The sequence below is a fragment of the Pan paniscus genome, chromosome 23 (genome assembly GCF_029289425.2).
Source record: "Pan paniscus chromosome 23, NHGRI_mPanPan1-v2.0_pri, whole genome shotgun sequence".
In the NCBI taxonomy this organism is placed as follows: domain Eukaryota; kingdom Metazoa; phylum Chordata; class Mammalia; order Primates; family Hominidae; genus Pan; species Pan paniscus.
This window is the reverse complement of record NC_085927.1, coordinates 60,670,409-60,682,219: the sequence shown is the minus strand read 5'-3', so window position 1 is coordinate 60,682,219 and position 11,811 is coordinate 60,670,409. Positions and strand designations below refer to the sequence as shown.

Below are 11,811 nucleotides of genomic sequence, written 5' to 3'. Positions count from 1 at the left end.
CAGGTAGAGCTGCTCCATGTTTCTAACTGGTCACCAGTCCTGGGGGAATGTACAAGAGAAGGGTCAATGGGAAAGGGCAAACCATAGCCCCTGCTATTGTAGTTGGACCCCATGCAGAGACTGATACTTGTCACCTCTCATCCTCTGGCTAGCACTTTTGCTGGTCTAGGTTGTTTGCCTGGTGGGTTGATCCTGCTCCTCTTGCCTAATGGGGTCTGAGCCCCTGCTTACTATGCCTTTATGAGGCAGTGGTTGTTAACACTTACATAGTTATATCTAAACATGCAAGTACCAAGAGACAGCATGAATCATCTGAGTACCAAATACATTGCTCCTTCCTATTATTATCTGGCAACATCCTTTCTTCCTAATGACGATTACAGGCAATCACCTCTTTCCAGAATGCTAACCCTGCTTGCCAGTTACAAGCCCATGGACTGTCTAGGAAGCAGCCATAGCTTTGTGTTTAGTGAAACTCTTACTGTATCACTTGGTGGAAATGCCTCCCCCACTCCCCACACTGCCACTCACAGAGTCCAAGACTTCAGCTCACAGAGCCTAAAGCTGTAGACACAAACACAGATTCCCCAAGTGTGTCACTGAGAGTGCTAGCGAGCGGGGCGCTCCTATGTCCACTCCTTGGTTACTAGACATGTTGGGGACATAAAACCATATAATGGATATTAAGTTGTATATCACATCATGAAGGACCCCATCCTTACAGGGTATCATATCCGAGATCGACATCTCTGCTATCCACAAAGATAGGAAAGACTCAGAAGTGGAGTGACATCAGGAAAATGGCAGAGTAGACAGCTCCAAACTCCTGTCCCTCTACAGAAACATGGAGAAAAAGCAGCAGAAACTTTACCAGAACTCTGGAAAACAGTAAAAGACTTATATCAATCAGGAAAGCACTGAAATGAGGAAAGGGCAACTTCAAAGTGACAGAAAAGTGCTGTGGCATTTTCACTTGCCCTTGCCCCACCCCTTCATCAGCTTGATGGTGATCTTGAAGATAGTAGTCCACTTTCCCAATTTAGGACCCAGGTCCCAGGTTCCAGAGGGAGCAAGGCAGACCTTATTCACAAATGACTTTGTTTGTCTATTCTAACTGGTCAGAAACGATCTGAAAGACTAAAATGAGGCATTTGTCTGTTTTGCCCAAGTCTGAATCCACTCAAGGTAGAAAAGTGGCAGGCATTGCTTGAAAACATTCTGAGATGACCAAAAAACCCACAGCTCCCTGGGACAAAAAGTTGTGGTTCAGACATACAATATATTACATAAAGCCTGGGAGGAAAATCTGGGAGAGTTTCTTTGGGAAATCAGGACATTCAAAAAATACTTGTGTTTATTGGGGATTTCAAATGTCATGCACATACCCAGGGCAGGTCACGCATTCAGGAAAGATCTGAGAAGACCCTAAGCTTTTTCCTTTGGAAGATCTCTAGGGTTATCAAGAAGTGAAGGCTGAGACAGAGTTGTTAATATCCTGGTTAGGTGTTGAAGGAATGCCCCAGCACAAAGCCAATCTGCAAAGATTGAAAGAGATGCTTAAAAAAAATTTTTTTTCAACCACGGATGAATACATAAAGAAAATGTGGCATATATGTACAATGGAACATCATTCAGCCTTTTTAAAAAAGGAAATCCTGGCCTGGCGCAGTGGCTCACGCCTGTAATCCCAGCACTTTGGGAGGCCGAGGCTGGCGGATCACAAGGTCAGGAGATGGAGACCATCCTGGCTACGGTGAAACCCCATCTCTACTAAAAATACAAAAAAAAAAAAAAAAAATTAGCCAGGCATGGTGGCGGGCACCTGTAGTCCCAGCTACTTGGGAGGGTGAGGCAGGAGAATGGCGTGAACCCAGAAGGCAGAGCTTGCAGTGAGCCGAGATCACGCCACTGCACTCCAGCCTGGGCAACAGAGAGAGACTCGGTCTCAAAAAAAATTAAAATAAAATAAAATAAAAAGGAAATCCTTCCATTTGCAGCAAATATACTAAGTTAAAGAAGCCAGACACAGTAGGACAAATACTACATGATCTCACTTACATAAGGAATCTAAAATATTCAAACTGAGAAGCAGAGAGTAGAATGGTGGTTGCCAAGGGCTAGGGGGAGGAGGAAACAAGCAGGCATTGCTCATTGGGTGCAAAGCTTCAGCTATGCCAGAGGGATAAGTCCTAGAGACCTCCCGTACAGCATAGTGACTATAGTTAACAACACTGTATTACATACTTAAAGATTTACTGGAAATAGATCTTATGTTAAGTGTCCTTATCACAAAACATAAGAATTAGAAATGAAGAGAGAGGGAGCAAACTTTTTGAAGCGATGAATGTGTTTATGGCATTCATTGTGGTGACGTTTTTATGGGTATATACTTATTTCAAACTCATCAAGTGGTATACCTTAAATATGTATATCGATAAAATGGTTTTTAAAAATACATGAAGCAAATGCACATTTCTCCAAAGAAAATATACAAATGGCCGATAAGTACATGAAAAGATGCTCAACATCATTAGTCATGAGAGAAATGCAAATCAAAACCAGAATGAGATGCCACTTACTGGTAATGAAAAAGATAATAGCAAGTGTTAATGAGGCTGTGGAGAAATCGGAACCCTTATACACCGCAGAGGAGGAAGTAAAATAGTGCAGGCACTTTGGAAAACAGTTTGGCAGTCCTGGAATGGTGAAACATCGAGTTAACCATATGATCCTGCAAATCTACTCCTAGGTATACACTCAAGAGAAATGAGAACATGTGCTCACAGAAAAGCTTGTATATGAGTGGTTATAGCAGCACTATCCATAATAACCAAAAAGCTGGAAATAATCCAAATATCCATAAAATGTGGTATATCCACACGATGAAATATTACTCAAAAATACAAAGAAATGAAGTGCTAATACGTGCTACAACATGGATGAAACTGAAAAAAAAGTATGTTGAATGAAAGACGCCACGTATAAAGCACCGCAGGTTGTGCGATTTCATTAATATGAAATGTCCAGAACAGGCAAATCTACAGAGACAGAAAGATTACTGAACAGAAAGATTACAGACAAAAATAACAGATTAGTGGTTGTTTAGGGTGGGGGGGTTGCCGGTGAAGTTGGGAAGGAATTTGGTGGGGGCCAGGAAGCTAAGGGTACAGATTTTCAAGTAACGAGAATACTTTAAAATTAATTGTGGGTGGGTGCAGTGGCTCACGCCTGTAATCTCAGCACTTCGGGAGGCCAAGGAGGGCAGATCACTTGAGGCCAGGAATTCAAGACCAGCATGGCTGACATGGCAAAACCCCGTCTTTACTAAAAACACTAAAATTAGCTGGGTGTGGCGGCACATGACTGTAGTCCCAGTTACTAGGGAGGCTGAGATGAAAGGATCGCTTAAGCCCAAGAGTTCAACGCTGCAGTGAGCTATGATTGCACCACTACACTCCAGCTGGGATGACAGAATGAGACCCTGCCTCTAAATAAAATAAATACATAAATAAATAAGAGAAGTCCAGCAGCATATTAAAAGGATAATACACATGACTAAAGTGGAGTTTATCCCAGGAGTGCAGTGTCAGTTAAACATTTAAAAATTATTTAATGGGGCCGGGCGCGGTGGCTCACGCCTGTAATCCCAGCACTTTGGGAGGCTGAGGCGGGCGGATCACGAGGTCAGGAGATCGAGACCATCCTGGCTAACACAGTGAAACCCTATCTCTACTAAAAAATACAAAAAAAATTAGCCGGGCGTGGTGGCGGCCACCTGTAATCCCAGCTACTCGGGAGGCTGAGACAGGAGAATGGCGTGAACCCGGGAGGCGGAGCTTGCAGTGAGCTGAGATTGCACCACTGCACTCCAGCCCGGGCGACAGAGTGAGACTCCGTCTCAAAAAAAAAAAAAAAAATTTAATGGGCCTGGGCACGGTGGCTCACGCCTGTAATCCCAGCACTTTGGGAAGTCAAGGTGGGCGGATCCCGAGGTCAGGAGTTCGAGACCAGCCTGGCCAACATGGTGAAACCCCGTCTCTACTAAAAATACAAAAAATTAGCCAGGCGTGGTCATGGGCGCCTATAGTCCCAGCTACTCGGGAGGCTGAAGCAGGAGAATCGCTTGAACCCACGAGGGGGAGGTTGCAGTGAGCTGAGATCACACGCCACTGCACTCTAGCCTGAGCCACAGTGCAAGATTCTGTCTCAAAAAAAAAAAAAGTATTGGAAGCAAGAAAAGGATAAACTAAATCTTGCGGTACTGGATAAGAGGTGAAAGTATTATTGTGAACTCTCATTTAGCTTTATATTATATAAAATGGATAGATACAAAAACAATAATAGATACATGTGTGTACATGGGTTAGTATACAACATATATTACCTAACTGTCTCATCCAGCTTTGAGGGCTTAGAAGTAATACATCTCAGTATTGACAAGCACACCCAGTGTCCAGATCTTAGTTTCTAAAAAACACTTTCCAGTGAAAAAACCAGATTACTTTAGAGAAATGGTGGATTCCAGGGTTGAAGCAGGGGAAATGCAAAATGAGCCTGTAGCATCTTATTATATCAGAAAGGAAGGATGTGCTCAACAAATGAAATGAAGCCGGGAATGAAGCCACAGGTGCAATGGCTCACACCTGTAATCCCAGCACTTTGGAAGGCCGAGGTAGGAGGATTGCTTGAGGCCGGGAGTTCAAGACCACACCAGCCTGGGCTGTAACATAGAAAGAACCTATCTCCATAAAATAAAAATAAATTAGTAATAATTTTTTAATTTAAAAAATGATGAAGGCATGTCAAAGGGACTCAAGAGCCAATATGAAAGGGCTCCCAATGGGCAAAGCTGGAAAAATGTGAGCAACAAATTATATAATGTCATATTGGTTTATAGTCCACTGTATAAAATAAATATACATTAGGGCTCTACACTAATATAATGAATAGATGAATAATAAGAGACAAATCTTTCATACAGAAAAATTAAAAATACTATGTGTAACTCCTGCCATCTGCAGGGGGTGGAGCCAACACCCCCAACCACCATCACTACAGAGAATGGGCTGGACTGAGTGGCTCACTTCTAAAGAAGCACTTATGGAAAGCGAACAGCGACGAAACCCAGAAAACACTGCCCTGACCAACGGATCAAGGTTAATGTCATCACTGTTGTCATATGTACGTTGTAGACTCCTGATAGGATGTGATGAGGATAATTTGTCTCTATGAGACTCTTTCCCAAAATTCATAATCCCAATATAAACATGATAAAAATATTACACAAATTCAAATGGAGGGATATTCTACAAAATACCTAACTATCCCTCAAATTTGTCAAGGTCATATAAGAGCAAAGAAAGACTGAGAAATAGTCTCAAACTAGAGGAGTAAATCTGTAACAATCTGTGACTACTATAAATGTAAAGTTGTTCTAAAATAGTTTATTTAATACACCAGATTAACAAAGTAAAAACAGAAAAATTACATGATCATCTCAATAAATGTAGGAAAAGCTGGCAAAATTCAACACTCATTACTGTGTAAAAAATAAAAATATAAACCTCTTAGCAAAAATATAAACCTCTATATTTTTCTTAGAGATTAAAATATCCTCAGCCTAATAAATGGTATTTGTGAAAAACCCACAGTTAACATCACACTTAATGGCAACAGACTGAAGCTTTTCATGCTTAAGCTCAGGAACAAGAATGTCCACTCTCACCACTTCCATTCAGCATTGTACTGTGAAATAAGGCAAGAAAAACAAGGGCTTTCAGATAGAAAAACATAAATAAGGTTGGGCGTGGAGGCTCACACCTGTAACCCCAGCACTTTGGGAGGCCGAGTTGGGTGGTTCACCCGAGGTCAGGAGTTCGAGACCAGCCTGCCCAACATGGTGAAACCCCCATCTCTACTAAAAATACAAAAATTAGCCAGGCGTGCTGGCACATGCCTGTAGTCCCAACTACTTGTGAGACTGAGTTAGGAGAATCACTTGAACCTGGGAGGCAGAAGTTGCAGTGAGCCAAGATTGTGCCACTGCACGCCAGCCTGGAAGACAGAGCGAGACTCCATCTCAAAAATAAAGAAAGAAATAACACTGTCTTTATTCACAGAAGACTTGATTGTCTATGTTGAAATCCAGTGGCAGCTACAAACAGAGCACCAGAATTAATAAATGAACTTGGCATGGTTTCAAGATACATGGTAACCACACAAAAATCAATTGTATTTCTGTATACTGGCAGTCAACAATTGAATAACAGAATATGAAATATTTAGAAATAATTCTGACAAAATATGTGAAAAACCTGCACACTCAAAATTACAAAACATTGCTGAGAGAAATTGAAGCAGCCCTAAATAAATGAATAGATACACTGAGCTCATGACTCAGAGGACGCAGTATTGTTAGGGTGTCATGTCTTCCCAAATTGATCTGCAAATTCAACACAATCCAATGAAAACATCAGCAGATTCTTTTAAGTTAATTCTTTCAATTGGCAAGCAAAAATTGTATATATTTCTGATATACAACATGATGTTTTGATATATGTATACATTGTGGAATGGCTAAATCAAGCTATTTAACATTATGTCACATAATTATCATTTCATTTTCTTTATAGTAAAAACACTTAAAATCCACTCTCTTGGCAATTTTTATGTGTACAATACATTGTTATTAACTATAGTCACCATGATATGTAATACATGTCTTGAACTTACTGCTCCTGAATAACTGAAATTTTGTGTCCTTTGACCAAAGTCTCCCAATCTTCCCACCCCCCAGCCTCTGGAAACCACCATTTTACTCTGTTTCTATGACTTAGACTTTACTACATTCCACATATAAGTGACATCATGCAGCATGTATCTTTCCGTATCTGGCTTATTTCACCTAATGTCCTCCAGTTCATCCACATTTTCACAAATAATAAAATCTCCTTTTTGATGGCTATGTAGTATTCCACTGTGTATATATATCACATTTTCTTGATCCATTCATCTTGTTGATGGATGCTTAGGTTGATACCATATCTTGGCTATTGTTAACAGTGCTGCAATGAACAAAGGAATGCAAATATTTCTTTAACGTACTGATTTCCTGTTGAAATCTATATTCCTTTAGATGTATACCCAGTAATGGGATTGCTGAATCTCAGCAGAATTTTTTTTTTTTTTTGAGACGGAATCTCGCTCTGTTGTCCAGGCTGGAGTGCAGTGGCACAATCTTGGCTCCCTGCAACCTCCGCCTCCCAGGTTCACGCCATTCTCCTGCCTCAGCCTCCTGAGTAGCTGTGATTACAGGCATGCACCACCATGTCCGGCTAATTTTTGTATTTTCAGTAGAGACGGGGTTTCACCTTGTTAGCCAGGATGGTCTCGATCTCCTGACCTCATGATCTGCCCACCTCGGCCTCCCAAAGTGCTGGGATTACAGGCATGAGCCACCGAGCCCGGCCAGAAATTTTATTGTAGAAATCAACAGACTGATGCTAAAATTCATATGGAAATACAAAGGACCTAAACTCGTCAAAACAGCTTTAAGAAAACACAAATGTTGGAAGATGTATACTACCTGATTTCCAGACTTATTATAAACCCATTTGCAGTAAGATGGTGTGGTATTGGTGTCAAGATAAACAAATACATGAAAGGAACAAAATAGCTCAAAAGCAGAGCCAGACATATATGAACGACTGATTTTCTTCAGAGGTACAAAGGCATTTCAATGGAAAAAAGAGAATCTTTTCAACATATAGTGCTGGAGCAACTGGACATCATATACCAAAGAATTTTCAGCCGGGCACGATGGCTCATGCCTATAATCCCCAGCACTCTGGGAGGCTGAGATGGGCAGATCACCTGAGGTCAGGATTTCAAGACCAGCCTGGCCAACATGGTGAAACCCCATCTCTACTAAAAATACAAAAAAATTAGCCAGGCGTGGTAGTGAGTGCCTGTAATCACAGCTACTCAGGAGGTTGAGGCAGGAGAATCACTTGAACCCGGGAGGCAGAGGTTGCAGTGAGCTGAGATCATGCCACTGCACTCCAGCCTGGGCAACAAGAGTGAAACTATGTCTCAGGAAAAAAAAAAAAAAAAAAATTTCAATCCAAGTTCATACCAAATACAAAAATTAACTCAAAATGGATCATGAACCTAAGTGAAAAACCTAAAATTCTAACATTTCTAGAATAAAACATAAAAGAACATTTTTGTGACCTTGGGTTAAGCAAAAATCTCTTAGATCATACACCAAAAGCATGATCCATGATTTCAAGATACATGATAACCACACAAAAATCAATTGTATTTCTGTATACTAGGAATCAACAATTGAGTATCAGAATATGAAATACTTATAAATAATTCTGATAAATAAATAAATAAATAAATAATTCTGACAAAATATGTGAAAAACCTGCACACTCAAAACTATAAAACATTGCTGAGAGAACTGAGGAAGTCCTAAATAAATGAATAGATATACCAAATAATATGTAACAATAAAGAATAAAGTGATTAGTTGTACTCCCTCAAAGTTTAAAACTGCTGAGCTCCAAAAGACACCGTTTAGAGAATTAAAAAGCAAGCTCTGACTTGGAGAAGACATTTACAATGCATACAGCTGACAAAGAACTTACATTCAGCACGTAAAAAGAACTCTCAAAACTCTATACAAAGATGACAACAGAAGTTTTTAAATAGGCAAAAGATTTGAACAGACACTTCCCCAAAGAAGATATATGGATGACAATGAGCACATGAAATATGCTTAACATCACCAGTCATTAAGCAAATGCAAATTAAAACCACAATGAAATATTATCACACACCTATCAGAATGACTAAAATTAAAAAGACTGACCAGGGTGGTGGAGCCAAGATGGCCCAATAGGAACAGCTCCGGTCTACAGCTCCCAGCGTGAGCGACGCAGAAGACGGGTGATTTCTGCATTTCCATCTGAGGTACCGGGTTCATCTCACTAGGGAGCGCCAGACCGTGGGCGCAGGTCAGTGGGCGCGCGCACCGTGCGCGAGCCGAAGCAGGGCGAGGCATTGCCTCACTCCGGAAGCGCAAGGGGTCAGGGAGTTCCCTTTCCGAGTCAAAGAAAGGGGTGACGGACGCACCTGGAAAATCGGGTCACTCCCACCCGAATACTGCGCTTTTCCGACGGACTTAAAAAACGGCGCACCACGAGACTATATCCCACACCTGGCTCGGAGGGTCCTACGCCCACGGAATCTCGCTGGTTGCTAGCACAGCAGTCTCAGATCAAACTGCAAGGCGGCAGCGAGGCTGGGGGAGGGGCGCCCGCCATTGCCCAGGCTTGCTTAGGTAAACAAAGCAGCCGGGAAGCGCGAACTGGGCGGAGCCCACCACAGCTCAAGGAGGCCTGCCTGCCTCTGTAGGCTCCACCTCTGGGGGCAGGGCACAGACAAACAAAAAGACAGCAGTAACCTCTGCAGGCTTAAATGTCCCTGTCTGACAGCTTTGAAGAGAGCAGTGGTTCTCCCAGCACGCAGCTGGAGATCTGAGAACGGGCAGACTGCCTCCTCAAGTGGGTCCCTGACCCCTGACGCCCGAGCAGCCTAACTGGGAGGCACCCCCCAGCAGGGGCACACTGACACCTCACACGGCCGGGTATTCCAACAGACCTGCAGCTGAGGGTCCTGTCTGTTAGAAGGAAAACTAACAAACAGAAAGGACATCCACACCGAAAACCCATCTGTACATCACCATCATCAAAGACCAAAAGTAGATAAAACCACAAAGATGGGGAAAAAACAGAACAGAAAAACTGGAAACTCTAAAACGCAGAGCGCCTCTCCTCCTCCAAAGGAACGCAGTTCCTCACCAGCAACGGAACAAAGCTGGAAGGAGAATGACTGACGAGCTGAGAGAAGAAGGCTTCAGATGATCAAATTACTCCAAGCTACAGGAGGAAATTCAAACCAATAGCAAAGAAGTTAAAAACTGTGAAAAAAAATTAGACAAATGGATAACTAGAATAACCAACGCAGAGAAGTCCTTAAAGGAGTTGATGGAGCTGAAAGCCAAGGCTCGGGAACTACGTGAAGAATGCAGAAGCCTCAGGAGCCGAAGCGATCAACTGGAAGAAAGGGTATCAGCGATGGAAGACGAAATGAATGAAATGAAGCGAGAAGGGAAGTTTAGAGAAAACAGAATAAAAAGAAACGAGCAAAGCCTCCAAGAAATATGGGACTATGTGAAAAGACCAAACCTACGTCTGATTGGTGTACCTGAAAGTGATGGGGAGAATGGAACCAAGTTGAAAAACACTCTTCAGGATATCATCCAGGAGAACTTCCCCAATCTAGCAAGGCAGGCCAACATTCAGATTCAGGAAATACAGAGAACGCCACAAAGCTACTCCTCGAGAAGAGCAACTCCAAGACACATAATTGTCAGATTCACCAAAGTTGAAATGAAGGAAAAAATGTTAAGGGCAGCCAGAGAGAAAGGTTGGGTCACCCTCAAAGGGAAGCCCATCAGACTAACAGCGGATCTCTCGGCAGAAACCCTACAAGCCAGAAGAGAGTGGGGGCCAATATTCAACATTCTTAAAAGAATTTTCAGCTTTCCACAGCGCGGGGGAACGGGAGGCTGCAGGATGGTCAAGCTGACGGCGGAGCTGATCGAGCAGGCGGCGCAGTACACCAACGCGGTGCGCGACCGGGAGCTGGACCTCCGGGGGTATACAATTCCCGTCATTGAAAATCTAGGTGCTACATTAGACCAGTTTGATGCTATTGATTTTTCTGACAATGAGATCAGGAAACTGGATGGTTTTCCTTTGTTGAGAAGACTGAAAACGTTGTTAGTGAACAAAACAGAATATGCCGTATAGGTGAGGGACTTGATCAGGCTCTGCCCTGTCTGACAGAACTCATTCTCACCAATAATAGGCTCATGGAACTGGGTGATCTGGACCCTCTGGCATCTCTCAAATCGCTGACTTACCTAAGTATCCTAAGAAATCCAGTAACCAATAAGAAGCATTACAGATTGTATGTGATTTATAAAGTTCCGCAAGTCAGAGTACTGGATTTCCAGAAAGTGAAACTAAAGAGCGTCAGGAAGCAGAGAAAATGTTCAAGGGCAAACGGGGTGCACAGCTTGCAAAGGATATTGCCAGGAGAAGCAAAACTTTTAATCCAGGTGCTGGTTTGCCAACTGACAAAAAGAAAGGTGGGCCATCTCCAGGGGATGTAGAAGCAATCAAGAATGCTATAGCAAATGCTTCAACTCTGGCTGAAGTGGAGAGGCTGAAGGGGTTGCTGCAGTCTGGTCAGATCCCTGGCAGAGAACGCAGATTGGGGCCCACTGATGATGGTGAAGAAGAGATGGAAGAAGACACAGTCACAAACGGGTCCTTAGCAATGAGGCAGATGTATAATAATAGGCCGTCTTGGAACAAGTCTTGCTTTTCAAACATGGTATAATAGCCTTGTTTGTGTTAGCAAAGTGGAATCTATCAGCATGGTTGAAATGCTTAAGACTGCTGCTGATAATTTTGTAATATAAGTTTTGAAATCTAAATGTCAATTTTCTACAAATTATAAAAATAAACTCCACTCACTGTGCTACCAAAAAAAGAAAAAGAAAAGAATTTTCAACCCAGAATTTCATATCCAGCCAAACTAAGCTTCATAAGTGAAGGAGAAATAAAATACTTTACAGACAAGCCAATGCTGAGAGATTTTGTCACCACCAGACCTGTGCTAAAAGAGATCCTGAAGGAAGCACTAAACATGGAAAGGAAAAACCAGTACCAG

At 42.3% G+C, this 11,811-nt stretch overlaps 2 pseudogenes; one reads left to right on the top strand and one right to left on the bottom strand.

The window, feature by feature from the left end:
- LOC129395185 (large ribosomal subunit protein uL23-like) overlaps positions 1 to 11,102 on the bottom strand; it is a 45,401-nt pseudogene extending 34,299 nt beyond the window's left edge.
- LOC100980885 (U2 small nuclear ribonucleoprotein A'-like) lies at positions 10,619 to 11,478 on the top strand (annotated as a pseudogene).
- Positions 11,479 to 11,811: the final 333 nt, after the last annotated feature.